Raw genomic sequence first — 14,385 nt, 5'->3', positions numbered from 1 at the left:
ATGCCACGGGAATCAGATCATTACGTAGTTCAAAAATAGATGAATGTAAAAGAAACACACATTTTATTACTGAAATGATTTGTTACAAGCAATATTTCGAAAAAGGAAAAACAAAACTTAAAAATAAACATAGACTCAAACAGACTAAACCACCCTGATGCGAAAAGATAGACAGAAGATGTTAAGATACAGACTCGACCTATGAATACATTATGGTTTTTAAAATCGGTGCATGCGGCATCGTTCGGCCTCGCCGCGGTCCTAGGTGTGAGATCCCTTTCAAGTTGCTCCAACTCATGCATGGTCTGCTTGACATAACTCATCACCGCCGAGAGAATGGTAACGCTGGGCATGTTCTCACAACGCAGACATCGTCTGATGATGGCGTGGGCAATGGTCCTGATCCTATCTCTGGTTTGTTTCTTTTCTATGAGCAGGCGTTTCATCTGATCACTGCACGTTTTGAAAACCTGAGAATCTTGTATATACCGATTTTTCAATTGCCGCACTTTTGTCTTCATTTGGGCCAACAGGTCGTAGCAGTATCTGTTCTCAAATTGGAAATCCTCGGCCCGTTTAGCTGTTTTAACCTCAAGTGTAGCCATCTCTCTCTTCATCTTAGCAACAGTTTTCTCGTGGTCACGTTTCAGTTGGTTCAAGTATCGACGATGCTTATCTGTTCTTGTACCGCACTGTGCTTTGAGTTCTGCCATGACATTTTCAGATTCTTCTAAACCATCTCGCCATTCCCTGACTTATCTTTTCAAACCTTTTATCAACTGCTTGTCTGATCGACTTCTGGGCTGTTCATCAAGGGCCAATCTCAATTCTTGGATTTGGGCCTTAAGTTCTTCATTCTCTTGGATAAATCTATTCCTTTTGCCTCGATCCGCAGCGATGTGTATGCTGTTATCGAATTTCAGACTGTCAATTTGTAGCTTCAAATCACCGATCTCTGCCCGATACCCCTTTTCTTTTGCTAACCAGTTCCATTGCCCTTAGGACGACTCAACGAAATCTTTGAGATGAGGTCTCTTAGCTGGTCTCTCGCAAGACAAGTCACCTATGAACCAAGCGTGATACCCTGGGGCAACTTCCCCTTTTGCTGTATCCATCACACAAGTGTTTGCTGTTAGATGTTGGCACTCGCTCCAGATTTGGCGAACTTCTTCTTCGGGGAAATGACCGTCTGGGCTGATTTCAATCACTTGAGTACTCAGATCTTCATCTTTTGGTACTATTTGATACCTCCCAAGTTGCCTCAAAACCCGATAGGGTGCATAGGTTTGGATGCTTTTAAGTCTCATTAACAGAAAGTGGGGCCTGGTGGCCGGCATGTATAAGATTTCCTCAACGGGTAACCATCCGAGAGTCCACTGGATTTGGTTGGTAGTGAGAGTTCGGAGAAATGAGGTCCATGCTGTGACTCCCTAGGGTAGACTGAACCTTTCGATTCTTGTGTAGAATTCTCCAATACAAGTTTTTTCGGGCGAACCGTAACCCAAAAGCGAGGAGCGGTGGCATAAATGATCGGTCATCCACATTTGCAACAGTAGGTTACATCCTTCAAAAAAGTCGGCCCTGGCTCGGCAAGCAGTGAGAGCCCGGAAAATGTCAGCCATAATCATAGGTACCAGAGTACTTTTATCTTGGGTAAGCAAAGTACTGACGACCCCAGTTACTTTTAGATCGATGTTTCCGTCTTTCCTTGGAAACACTATAAGAACCAAAAAGGTCGTCATAAAAGCTAACAGCCTGTGTTCGTCCCACTTTTGTCTGTTGCCTCTACTACATAGTTTGAAATCCGGCTTATTGAACCCGCTCTCGTGGCCGTATCTAGCATACATGAGGTGGAGACTGCAGAAACCTTTGGCAAGATCTGGATGGTGAAATGTTCGGAGTATTTTTAAGAAATCCAGAAACCGATGTACCGTGACGGCTCTAGGTGCAATCAAGTATTTGAACCTTAACGGAGCTTCATCATCTCCAATGTATCCCGCTATTTCTTCCAACGTCGGGGTGAGCTCAAAGTCTGAGAAATGAAATACATTGTGCGCTGAATCCCAGCAAGTGACCAATGATCTGATAATATCACCCCGAGGCTGAATGTCTAGTAAATCCGGGAGATCTTTCAGATATTTCCTTACTTTGTTTTGCCCCTCCTTGCCCAAGTCGTTCCACCATAGTCGCAACTCAAAAGGGATCTTGGTCATTATTGAAAAGGGTTCGTTTTGTATCGTGCTCATCCTGCACATTTATTAGGGTGATTATGCTAATGAAAAGACTTTTATTAGATTCAAAATAAAACTATCTAGATATTTTTTTCAAGATTTTTTTTATTATTTTTTTTTATTATTATTTTTTCCAAAACGACGAACTCGATTTCCAAAATGCGGCCTTTTAGTACTTCGAATAAAGACTTTAAAGCTGCGAGGACCAACCGATTAAAAATGATGACCGAAGATGGCCGTTTATGCAATGTCAGCCTTCCGGTGTCCCGCTTGGGAACATTCGGCTGTTTTTACAAAAAACGGCCTCACCCGACTCTTTATACAAGTGGCGACATTTGCCATTTTTTTTATTGGTTTCGGCTATCTTAGCAAAAGGTGGGGTTGAACCCGATGGGGGTTGCCTACGTATCTCACATCCGGTGAGAATCAAACCGGCGTAGTTCGGTCAGAAATAGGGGAAACAAATAAAATCTTTTAAAGAAAAGAGGAATAACTATTTTTATATATATCTTTATTTTATTTTATATATATATTTTTTGAACAAGAGACTAAGGAGATATTTATAAATTTAAACTTCTTCTTTTTTTCATTTTTTTTTGAAATTTTGAAAATCTTTTAAAGAGATACTACAAATGAAACCATAAAATATTTTTTTTTTTGAATTTTTTTTTCTTTGTTTTTTTATTTATATATATATTTTGGATTTTGAAAGTGGTTAAAAGGAATAAATCAAAACTAAAAGACAAACTTTATTTTCATTTTTCTTTTTTTTTCTAAGAAAATTCCGGCGAGGTTTCAACATTACTTAGACATTGGTTTTATTTTTCCAAAAATAAGTAATTATCTCCCTACGCTGCTATTCTTTTTTTGAAAATTTTGGAAACCGGTCAGCATGCAGATCCGAAGCAAATAGATGCGCAAAACAAACGGGATGCAGCAGGATGGTCTTTTCATTTCAGGTTGCCTGTCCTAGACGGACTCAACCCCTGTGTTGAGTCCCCTAGGTCGAATGCAACATGATGCAAATAAACGTTCCTACTAGGGATCCGGCATGAGGTTTCGTTATACTAGGTTTATAACCTAGGTATATGTTCTAGACTGTGTACCCGAGCGGACGACTCGAGTCGAGGAGGGGGCAACTTACCGGGAACCAAAAGGTCATCTGGCTTCGTAACTTGTCCGTCCTCTTTCTTATTTCAGGTATTGACACTAATAGAATAGGGAGTCTCAACCAGTAAGCACATCCCCGGAGGTGAAGAGAGAAGGGTTTCGGCACAGTTATATACAGTTCATATAATATCAAAGCAGTAAAAGACAATGTTTAGCACGTTATGTCAAAACATGTAATAAAGATCAGATAATAAAGCCAAATATAACAATTATTCTAAGCTCGAATTCTTGAACCCTGAACCAGTGGTTCTGGGAACTTAATCCCCAGCAGAGTCGCCAGAGCTGTCACACCTCCTTTTTGCGCGCCCACCCTGAAGGGTAAAAATGTGCGAGGGAGTTTTTCCAATTTAAGTGACAATATTCGAAATGGGATTATTTATTTAATTCAGAGTCGCCACTTGGGAAAGGTTTGGTTTTTGGTGTCCCAAGTCACCGGTTTATCTTGAATCCCAAATCGAGGAAATTTTCGACTTTTCCAAATAAAGTCTGCGAACCAGAAATTCTAAGTAAGGAATTCTGTTGACCCGAGGGAAGGCGTTAGGCACCCTCGAATCCCGTGGTTCTAGCACGGTCGCTTAAATTGTTATAATGGCTAAATATATGATTTAAATACATATTGTGACTTATGTGCTTTTATTAAGTTTAAGACCGCTTTTATTATTATCATTTATTTTTATAGAATTGCAACGTCGTGAAAATGCATCTCGAACCACGTCACAATCAATGCACCCGTAGTTGTTAACACATTTCGACTCCGTTGAGATTTGGATTTTGGGTCACATCAATGTGCACCCGAATTTAAGAATGTAATTTTAATTGAGTCGCACCTAAAGAGTCTAACGCGTTATTATCTTTGGGGAAGGCAGTGAAATTCACTAAACAGTCCATCCCAAATTCGAAGTATTTATTATGATCAATTATTGAGGGCCCCGTAATTTGCATTTTTTATTTAACGAGGCTCGTCTCATTATTTTAGAAGGGATATCCTAAAGTGACTACATTTCTACTATGTTCGTCTCTAAAAAATAGAAGAAAGAAAATGTATGCTAATTGAATTGCATGCTTAGCTAATCCCGGCCTTTTATTAGTTATCTGATTGATTATTTACAAGGTGAAGGATACTGTACCTCATAGAACATACTTTAATTTTACAAAAGGAATTACATACGAGATTGACGAAATACTACACTTACTCCAAACACATCCTTAAGCTAAGTTTAAATTAACTCACTTAAACAGGATTTATAGAATTCCTTATTAAAGGATGTTACTAATGGTATTCAAAACTCGTCCTATAAACTGCCTAATGAAGTTGAAACTCGAGAATCTAAAACTGTATTATATTTGGCGAGATTTAAAAGCCGTTCCCCCTTACATATTCAAAGCATGCTGAAAAAAAGGGCGAGTTTAAATTAACAATCATACTAAATGGTTGCATATTCCATGAATTATAGTTACATCTTGTATACTACTAAACGAATCAAATATCGCGGTTTTAGATCAGCATAAGCTTCAATTAAGTACAAACTTACTAATGTATTCTCTATTGAACTACAAACTAAAATTTACACAACTTAACATCATTTATAAAAAGTTGTAAGTAAAACAACAGATGGTTATAATTCCTTCAGATCTTTCAATTCAAACTTTTCATTGTTACATCAGTTACACCAGTGTGGGACTCGAAATGTGTACCTGGGAAATGCTTACAATGAAGAAGCAGGAGAGTCAGTTGAGCAGCAGCGTATACGAACAACAGCAATAACAGATAAATGACAGCAGAACAAGTTCCAGTGTAAGATGCAGTTATGGCCGAGGGAAAAAGTAGCCAAAATAACAGCAGCAAACAGTGTAGTAGAAACAGAACTCCAGACAGACCAAATCCAGGAAATAAACCAATGCAACCCACAACCAGTAAACTTAGTTAAGACTTGGAAGAATCAGAATTGATTGAACAGGTTGAAAAACAAGTGAAATCCAAACAACAATATGAAGAAACAGTTTCTGATTGTTGTCTGTATGTTTTTCTCTCTTGTGTATCTGTATATGCTTGTTTTTGTGGTATCTCTCTTCTTTTAAAATTCAGTCAATCTCTCTCTTTTTCTGAAGCTATATCTGGTCTCCAAAATCAGTCCCCTCTTCCAATGGAAGTTCTCCTATTTTATAGCCTAGCATCCAACCCTTTACAGTCTGTTAAACACATTCAGGTCCCCTCCCATGTGGCCTCTTCCCTTTCCAGTTTCCACTTAAAATAAACCCCCCCCCCCCTCCCATGATATTCCCTGACAGCCCCTTTTAATCCACTTATTACACTAAGCAAAGGTATGGGCAGGCTGGAAATGGCCTGACAGCACATGCTGTCAGGTTATTTTAATTTCTAAGAGGCCCTAATGCACATGCTGTCCACAAATGCGCATGCTATCAATGCAGACTGCAGCTAACAAACCAATCCTTAGATTTTCTGATTCAAATACATCAATTATAAGTAGCTATACTCAATTCCTAATTTGATTTAAGTAGGACTTTCAGCAGAAAAACCAATCAAATTGTTATCATTCAAAGCTGAACTTATGACGACGTATATAGACTCGACTATACTAATTGTAACACATACAATCGAAGCCAATGATCAGGGATCTAACAGCATCAACATGCAATTCAAATTGAACTGACTAAGCCAAAGTTGTACTGGGGGATTAATCAATCAATCAAATTTAAGTTCAATTGATTGTACAGCTTACATACACATGATCAGCAAAAATGGAGAAACTTTGGCCAAATACAGGGGTCCGGGCAAGGTGGACAACACAGTCGATAAAAATTCAAAACAAAAATCAAACAAAACATTTGGACATATAAACAGACATTCAATTACAACAGACAAAATGAACTGATAAAGAAAACAAAATTACCTTAAAGCCTTGAAAAATCAGAAAACCCTAGCTCGGATTTGAATCGACCTTTCTTGGGGTTGAACGGACTTTAATCGAAGTGTTCTCAACTGAGAACACTTCGATTAAGGTCCATTAGACCCTAACCATTTGGCTCAAACGGACACAGATCAGACATGAGGACTCCTAGGGTTCCTAGAGGGCAGATTTGGGATTTGGGTTTCCCTGGTTAGATTCGGACCAAACCAAGCATGGTTTGGTCACGAGGGATGTCAGGGGAGTGTCTGGTATGAACCTGGGGTAGATTGGTGTAGATCGGAGTTCTGCTCGAATCTTCAAATGAAGATTCGAGAAGCTCTGGTTTGATTCGAGGCAAAAGGACAATAGATCTATGTTCAGGGTGGTGAGGCGGTCCTATGGTGTTAAGGTGGGGGTCACCGGCATCCATGCCGCCGGGATTAATGGTGAGGGGAAAGGGGGCGGCTAGGGTTCCTAAGGTTTTGGATCTGTGGAGGGATGGGGACGAAGGAGGGGTGTTTGGATAGGGGTGGGGTATGGTGTGGAGGCTTTTATACGGGGTAGATGGCTGGGTCTTGACCGTTAGATCCCTCGAGATCAACGGCCTGGATCTAAAGGTTAATCCAAACGGTGCCGTTTGGTTTAGTACTGGGTTCGGGTTGGTCCGGGTGGAATGGGTCGGGTTCAAACAACGGGTAGGTGTATGTGATATTGGCCGTTGATCACTCTGAGATCAACAGCCCAGATCAAGCAATATCGAAACTACGTCGTTTGACACCCCTGGGGTCAGCTGGTTTGGACCCGGCAAAACACAGGTTTTGGGCTTGAGTTGGTTCAGTTTTGGGCCTGTTTTGTTTTAATTTGGACTGGCCCGATCCGAAAATCCTTCTTCTTTTCTTTTTAATTTCTTAAATTAAATTGCCAAATAATACTATATAAAACATTAAACAACGATTATCACACAATTAACATTTAATTACACTAACATCACTTAATGACAAAAATAGAATGAAAGATGCATTTTTTTTTATTTTTTCTTTTAATAAACGGATTACGGTTCACACGACATATTTTTTTTTATATTTTGTTTGAATAAAAATAAACATGGACAAGACCACAAATAACTAACAAAAATGCCACGTAAAATCCAAAAATTGTAAGGCGAGACCAATTGCTATTATTTTTATTTCTTTTGGAGTGATCGTCGCGTAAACAAAAATCACGTGCTCACAGGCGCGTAATTAAAATTACCTTCCTAAACTCGGGTGCGCATTTATGAAACCCAAATCTAAATCTCAACAATGTTAGATAAAATGTGTTGGGGACTGTGGGTGCATTTATGTGACGTGGTTCAAGACATATTTTAAATGACATTGGAATCTTCTTAAAAATATTTAAATAAAAGCGGTTATAAAGTTAAAATTGAACCATAGGCTAAAACATGTACTAAAATCAGATAATAGGCCAATAATAACAGTTCAGAGACCGTGCTAGAACCATGGAACTCAGGAATGCCTAACACCTTCTCCCAGGTTAACAGAATTCCTTACCCGGATTTCTATGTTCGCGGACTGTAATATAGAGTCAACCTTTTTCTTGATTCGGGATTCGAACCGGTGACTTGGGACACCATAAACTATCCCAAGTGGCGTGTCTGAATTTTAATAAAATAATCCCATTTCGATTGTCACTTTAAGTTGGAAAAAACTCCCTTATATACTACCTTCCGGGGGTGTAGGTAAAAAGGAGGTGTGACAGCTCTGGCGACTATGCTGGGGATCGAACCAAGAATCTCTGGTTCAGGGTTCATAATTCGAGCTTAGATGAATTGTTATATTTGGCTTTATTTATTGTCCGATTTTATTACATGTTTGGGCCTAATGTGCATAATATTGCTTTTACCGCTTTGATATTATCAGAACTGTATGTATAAACTGCTACGAAACCCCTCTTTTCTCTCTCCTGAGGAGTGGACGCTGGTCATGACTTATTTCTATTAGTGTCATATCCCAAATAGAATGAGGTTCGGACAAGTTGCAAAGCTAGATGATCTTTTGGTTACCGGTACGCAGCCCCCCTCGGCTCGAGTTGTCCGCTCGGGTAAGGCAAGTCTAGAACAATACACCTAGGTTTTAAACTTAGAATAACTCAGCCTCATGTCGGATCCCTAGTAGGAGCGTTTATTTGCATCACGTGCATTTGACTTTGGAGACTCAACACAGGACAACTGTACCTGAAATGAAAAGACCACCCTGATGCTTCTTACTTGCTACTTGTACATTTATTTGCTTCGGAGTTGGATGCTGACCGACTTTTGAATAATAGGAGAAAGTTGAAAAAAGAAAATAGCAGTGTGAGGGCTAAGTGAGATAATCACCTGTTTTGAAATACCGATGTCCAAATGGTACTGAAACTCTGCCGAAATTTTGAAAAAAACAATAAATTTTTATTTTTTTTTTGGGAAAAAAAGAGAAAAGAAAAAAGGTTGTTTTTTGTTTTAAATTGCCCGAACTACGCTAGTTTGATTCTCACCGGATGTGAGATACGTAGGCAACCCCCATCGGGTCCAACTTCCTTTTTTTGCAAAAATAGTCCAAAAAGAACAAAAAATTTTATGTTTATTGCAAATAAGTAAGGTCATGCCATTCTTGTCAAAAATAGCTGAATGTCCCTCAAAAGGGCGTCGGAAGGCTGTTTTTGCAAGAACATCCACCTTTAGTCATTTTTAAAGGTTTTGGCTGGTTAGCCGACATAGCCTTAAAATCTTCACCCCGGAAGTGCTGAAGGCCGTATTTGCTAAGCCGGGTTTTATTTTGAAATATAAATTTGAAAAAAGAGAGAAAAATAGTGTTAACTTTGTTTTTGAGTCAAATGAGTCTTGATTTTGCTTAATCACCCTAATAAATGTGCAGAATGAGCACGAGTCAAAGTTTGCCAATAACAGTTATGAACAAAATCCCTTTGGCGTTGCATATGTGGTGGGAGGATCTGGGTAAATTAGAGCAAGATAAGGTCAATCTACATCTGGGAGGCCTCGCCGGGTTGTTGAAGATAAGGCCTAGAGGAGACATCATAAAGGCGTTGGTTACGTTTTGGGACCCAGCTCACAACATCTTGCATTTCTCGACTTTTGAACTCACGCCAACCTTGGAAGAGATAGCAGGTTATATGGGAAGTACTGAAGGTCTGAGGCATAAGTATCTAATTGCTCCAAGAGCCGTTAACTCTCACAAATTAATGGATTTGCTAAAAATAAGCAAGGGAGTCCCGTACTCCGAGTTGAAGGATCTTTTTTCCACTCTACGTTTTATATACTAGAGGTACGGGCATGTAGGAGGATTCAACAACCCGGAAAGCGGGGTTTGTAACAAAGGGAACCGAGCAAAATGGGATGATCATAGGCGTTTCGCTTTCATGGTAGCTTTCTTAGGCCTCGTGGTGTTTCCATCGAAAGATGGGAATATCGATCTGCGGGTGGCTAGAGTCATCAATGTCTTGATCACCAACGCCAAGAGCACCCTTGCCCCTATAATAGTATCTGAGATATACCGAGCTCTCACAACTTGTAAAGCTGGGGCAGATTTCTTCGAGGGATGCAATTTGCTACTACAAATGTGGATGATCGAACACCTGTGTCACCGCCCTCAATGTATGAGTTGTGGGACCGCCGAGAAACATTGCCTTAAAGAGTTCGACACAAGGATTTCAGGGTTAAAGTTCCTAGAGGGGTTTGGAGATTGGGTATCCCGCCTTTGCTCCATCACTGCGGGGCAAATAGAATGGACACTGGTTGGCTTCCTGCTGAGGAAATTGTGTATATGCCCACCACTGGTCCTTACTTCCTCGTAATGGGTGTTCGAGGCATTCAGTCTTATGCTCCATACCGGATGATGAGACAGTTGGGAAGGTGTCAGGTGATGCCCCAGATGAAGATCTTAGTGTTTATGCGGTCGAGGTTAGCTCTGACGGCCAATTTCATGAAGAAATAGTTTGTTCTATTTGGAAAGAGTGCTAGTATTTGACAGCGAACACTCGAGTGCGTGACCTATCTAGAGGTGAGGTCTCACCCGCCTATCTTGTCTGGTATAGAAAGAAGAACTCTGCAAGGGCTGAACCTGAAAGACCAGCCAAAAAGCCTCACATTCAGGAATTCGTTGAGGCGTCGCAAGAACAGTGGGCTTGGTTGGACAAGGAGAATGAGTACAGGGCCACAATAGGAAAAATGGAAAAGCAAGTCAGGGATCTCCAATTGGAGAATTGTTTGCAAGCCGCGGCGGATGAAGGTGAAAAGAAAAAGCTATCCAAAAAAATGAGGCCCTTCGAGCCCAAATTCGAGAAATGAAAACAGCAGCTGAATATCCCGCCAGAAGTGCAAAGGATGAAAAGCTTATAAAGAACCTTAGGTAGAAGGCGGATGAGTATGGTTTTGATTAGAACAAAGCAGAGGGTGAACTAGCCAGGGCTCGAACAAAATTGGCTAAAAATGCGGAGGAACGAGAGTGCTTGGTTAAACAGTTAAAAGAGAAATATGACAATGAGGTTGTGGGGGTAAAGAAAAGGGTCACCATCTTTGAGAACAAAATGATCAAGCAAGCAAAAAAACTTTAAGGCAGAAAGAGAACACTGTTATGCAGCAATGGCACAGTTAGAAAGATATTTGGAACAACTTCAAGAACAACATCATGTAGCCGAAAAAACTTTGGAAGTCAGGGCCCAACAGATTGGGTGTTTATTGCAAGAAAAGGGTGTCATAAGAGAGAGAGTCAGAAGGATCACCGACTACATCGCGATGAAGTGCAGTAGTTGTGAGGATATGACTAGATCCATGTTCTTTGCCAATGTGATGACCTTTGTCTGCCAGATAATGGAAAATCTCTACCACCTCCAAGGGGATTTAGCACACAGGCCCGTGACGAGACCGAATGATGTCCCGCGGGCCCCGATAGGAGTTGAGGCATTGATGTATTCGTGATTTTCATTGGAGTTTGTTAGTCTATTTTCGAGTCTATATTTTCACCTTTCTGTTGGAGTCTGTTAGTTTGTTTTTGAGTCTATATTTTCATCAAAGTCTGTCAGTGTCTTCTTGAGTCTGTTAGTTTTTGAGTCGTTGTAATCAAAGCATTTTTCTTTTTATGAAATTTGAAAGTCCCAAAATATTTTATTACTTATTTTTATCCCTAGAACTACGCTCGGTCTGATTCATGTTAGGTCATGATACGTAGGCAATCTCCAAAGGATTCGACCATAACCAAAAGAAAGAAAAAAAAGTGATAAAAAAGATGAGGAAAAGAAAAGAAAGGAAAAATAAGAGCGAAAAGAAAAAGAAGAGAGAAAATAAGAAACCGTGAGAAGGAAACAATGGCAAAACAAGAGAGAGAAATGAGAGAATAAAACAAAATCAAGCAAAGGAAGGCAAGAATGAAAAAGAAAGAAAAAAAAAGAATTAAAAAAAAGAGAAAGAAAAGAGAAGTTGCAAATGGAAATAAGAAAAATCCGGGATGACGCAAGCAACCGATCAAATGCATAATAGAAACGGTTAACTGCTTAGGTGCATTCACTCCTCAAATGTGCGGTTGCTTATCTGTTAAAGCCCTAATCGGTAACAAGTTTGTTATTGATGAAATTATAATTCAGGTAGGTGGTTAGTTTGATTGGCATTCTGGCAACTCACTCCTACAACACCCGGTCCAAAAAACAAGCTGAACATGGCCAACCAGGAACTTGAGGTAAGTATTGTCGATCCGTCAAAAGAGGTGGAAGAATCGTAGGTTAATCTGAAAGATGAGTTGTATAAGCTGAAGCAGCAGATGGCTGAAATGTACCAAGCATGGGCAAAAGGGCACCCACCGCCAGTTTACCCGGCCAACCCTGCTTTTATTCCACCATTGGCTCAGACCCAGGAACCTCCCACTCTGAACTCATCTCCTGCCTTTCCCCTCTACCAACAATGCCACGACACCACTTCTCATACATCACAAGCTCCACCACCCAAACAAATCTCGTACCCTCCTCCACCAGTCACTCCTGTTTTTGTGGCACCCCCACCTGTTGCATTACACCGATCCTCCAGTGAGCCTCTGTTCCAGACTCACGACAACCAGTATTACCCCCCGGAGCCCACTTTCAAGGTTCCCGAACCCTATTCCTACACTCCTCATTTTGACCTCCCTACGAAAACCGAAAAACCATCTAAAAATCCCGAATAGGAGGAGATGTTCAGGAAAGTTAAAATCCTAGAACAGTCATTCAGAGACATGCAAGGGTTGGGAGGTCAAGTAACTGTGGCTTACAAAGATATATGTCTATTTACAGATGTGCAATTGTCGGTAGGGTTTAAGATGCCCAAGTTTGATTTGTATGATGGGCACGGTGATCCAGTGGCGCATTTGAGAGGTTTCTGTAGCAAAATGAGAGGAGCTGGCGGGAAAGATGAGTTGCTAATGGCATATTTAAGTCAAAGTCTGAGTGGTTCGGCGCTGGAGTGGTACACTCGGCAGGATCACGGAAGATGGTACACATGGGATGATCTAGCCCAGGCATTTTCTTGCCACTTCCAGTACAATCTCGAGATTATTCCGGATCGTCTGTCTTTGACGAAACTTGAGAAAAAGCACAATGAGAGTTTCAGGAAGTATGGTTTTAGGTGGAGAGAACAGGCAACAAGGGTTGATCCTCCAATGAAAGAAAGTGAAATGGCGGATTATTTTCTACAGGCTTTGGAACCTACGTATTACAGTCATCTGGTATCAGCTGTAGGTAAGTCCTTCAATGAAGTGGTAAAGATGGGCGGTATTGTAGAAGAAGGTCTCAAGACAAACAAAATCATGAGTTATTCGGCTATTAAGGCAACCACCCAGGCCATACAAAGCGGGACTAGGGGAGTAATTTGAAAGAAGAAGAAATAGGATGTAGCAACGATCGATTTAGGAGCTTGGTTCGGACCCAGGGGTCCATAACATTACTATAACCAGCCTCGACCCCACCACCAAACCTACCCGCATACCATATATAGCCCACCACGAAACTACTACCCATCACCAAAACCCCATTATTCTATCCACCATGGCCAAACATATAGCCAACCTCTGGCCCACGCACAATGGCATGCACCAGTCCCACAAAATACGTACCCAGCTCCACAAAATGCCTATCCACCCCCAAGAGCCTACCGAAACCCTCCTGGATCAGGTTTTCGGCCCAAGCAAGCATTTAAGAATGAGAGGTTGCAAATGAAGAAAACCTTCACTCCACTAGGAGAATCCTCTACCAGTTTTTTCCACAAGTTGCGACAATTGGGTATGCTGAGTCCGATCGAGCAAAAACTACCAAATCCTCCCCCGAGGAACCTTGATCACTCTGTGAGTTGCGAATATTGTTCTGGTGCTCTGTGTCACGACACAGAGAAGTGCTGGAAATTTAAAACAGCTATTCAGGGGCTCATTGATACTAATCGGATTGAGATCCAAGCTCCAGAGGCACCCAATATTAACCAGAATCTGATGTCGGCCCATCTTGAGACAAATATGATCGAGATAGTTCATAGGGGAGGGGAGCCCAAGAAGCCTTCACAAACTATCATGACGATTTGGTCCAGTGAAGTCAGGCCGGTTGAAAAAGCCAACAAGTGAGAAATTAGTGATCCGGGTGAGTGGGGGAAATAGTGAACCATCTGCAGTAGCCGAGAAGGGGACACCAAGTGATGTGGCAATAAAACAAGAAAGAGCAAAAGTTGTTGTGCCAGGAGTGGTGAACAAGCCTGTTGTAATTATGGAGGGTGCCCGCAGAGACCCTGTCATTATCAAGCCGGTAACTCAATTACCGATAGTCAACAACAAGGCGGTCCCGTGGAATTATGAACGAGTGATAGTGACTTACAAGGGGAAAGAGGTTAAAGAAGAAATTTGTGAGACCCATGGTTTGACTCGATCGGGGAGATGCTTTGCCCCCGAAGTGTTGAGAAAAGCTAAGATCTCCAAAGACAACTTAGTGCTAGTGAAGAAAGCTTTTACCGAGGAAGAAGTATAGGAATTCTTAAGAAAGATGAAAGTGCAGGACTATTTCATTGTGGAGCAGTT

This window comes from Nicotiana tabacum, chromosome 22, assembly GCF_000715075.1.
Source record: "Nicotiana tabacum cultivar K326 chromosome 22, ASM71507v2, whole genome shotgun sequence".
NCBI classification, from domain to species: Eukaryota; Viridiplantae; Streptophyta; class Magnoliopsida; order Solanales; family Solanaceae; genus Nicotiana; species Nicotiana tabacum.
This window is presented reverse-complemented; position numbering follows the sequence as displayed.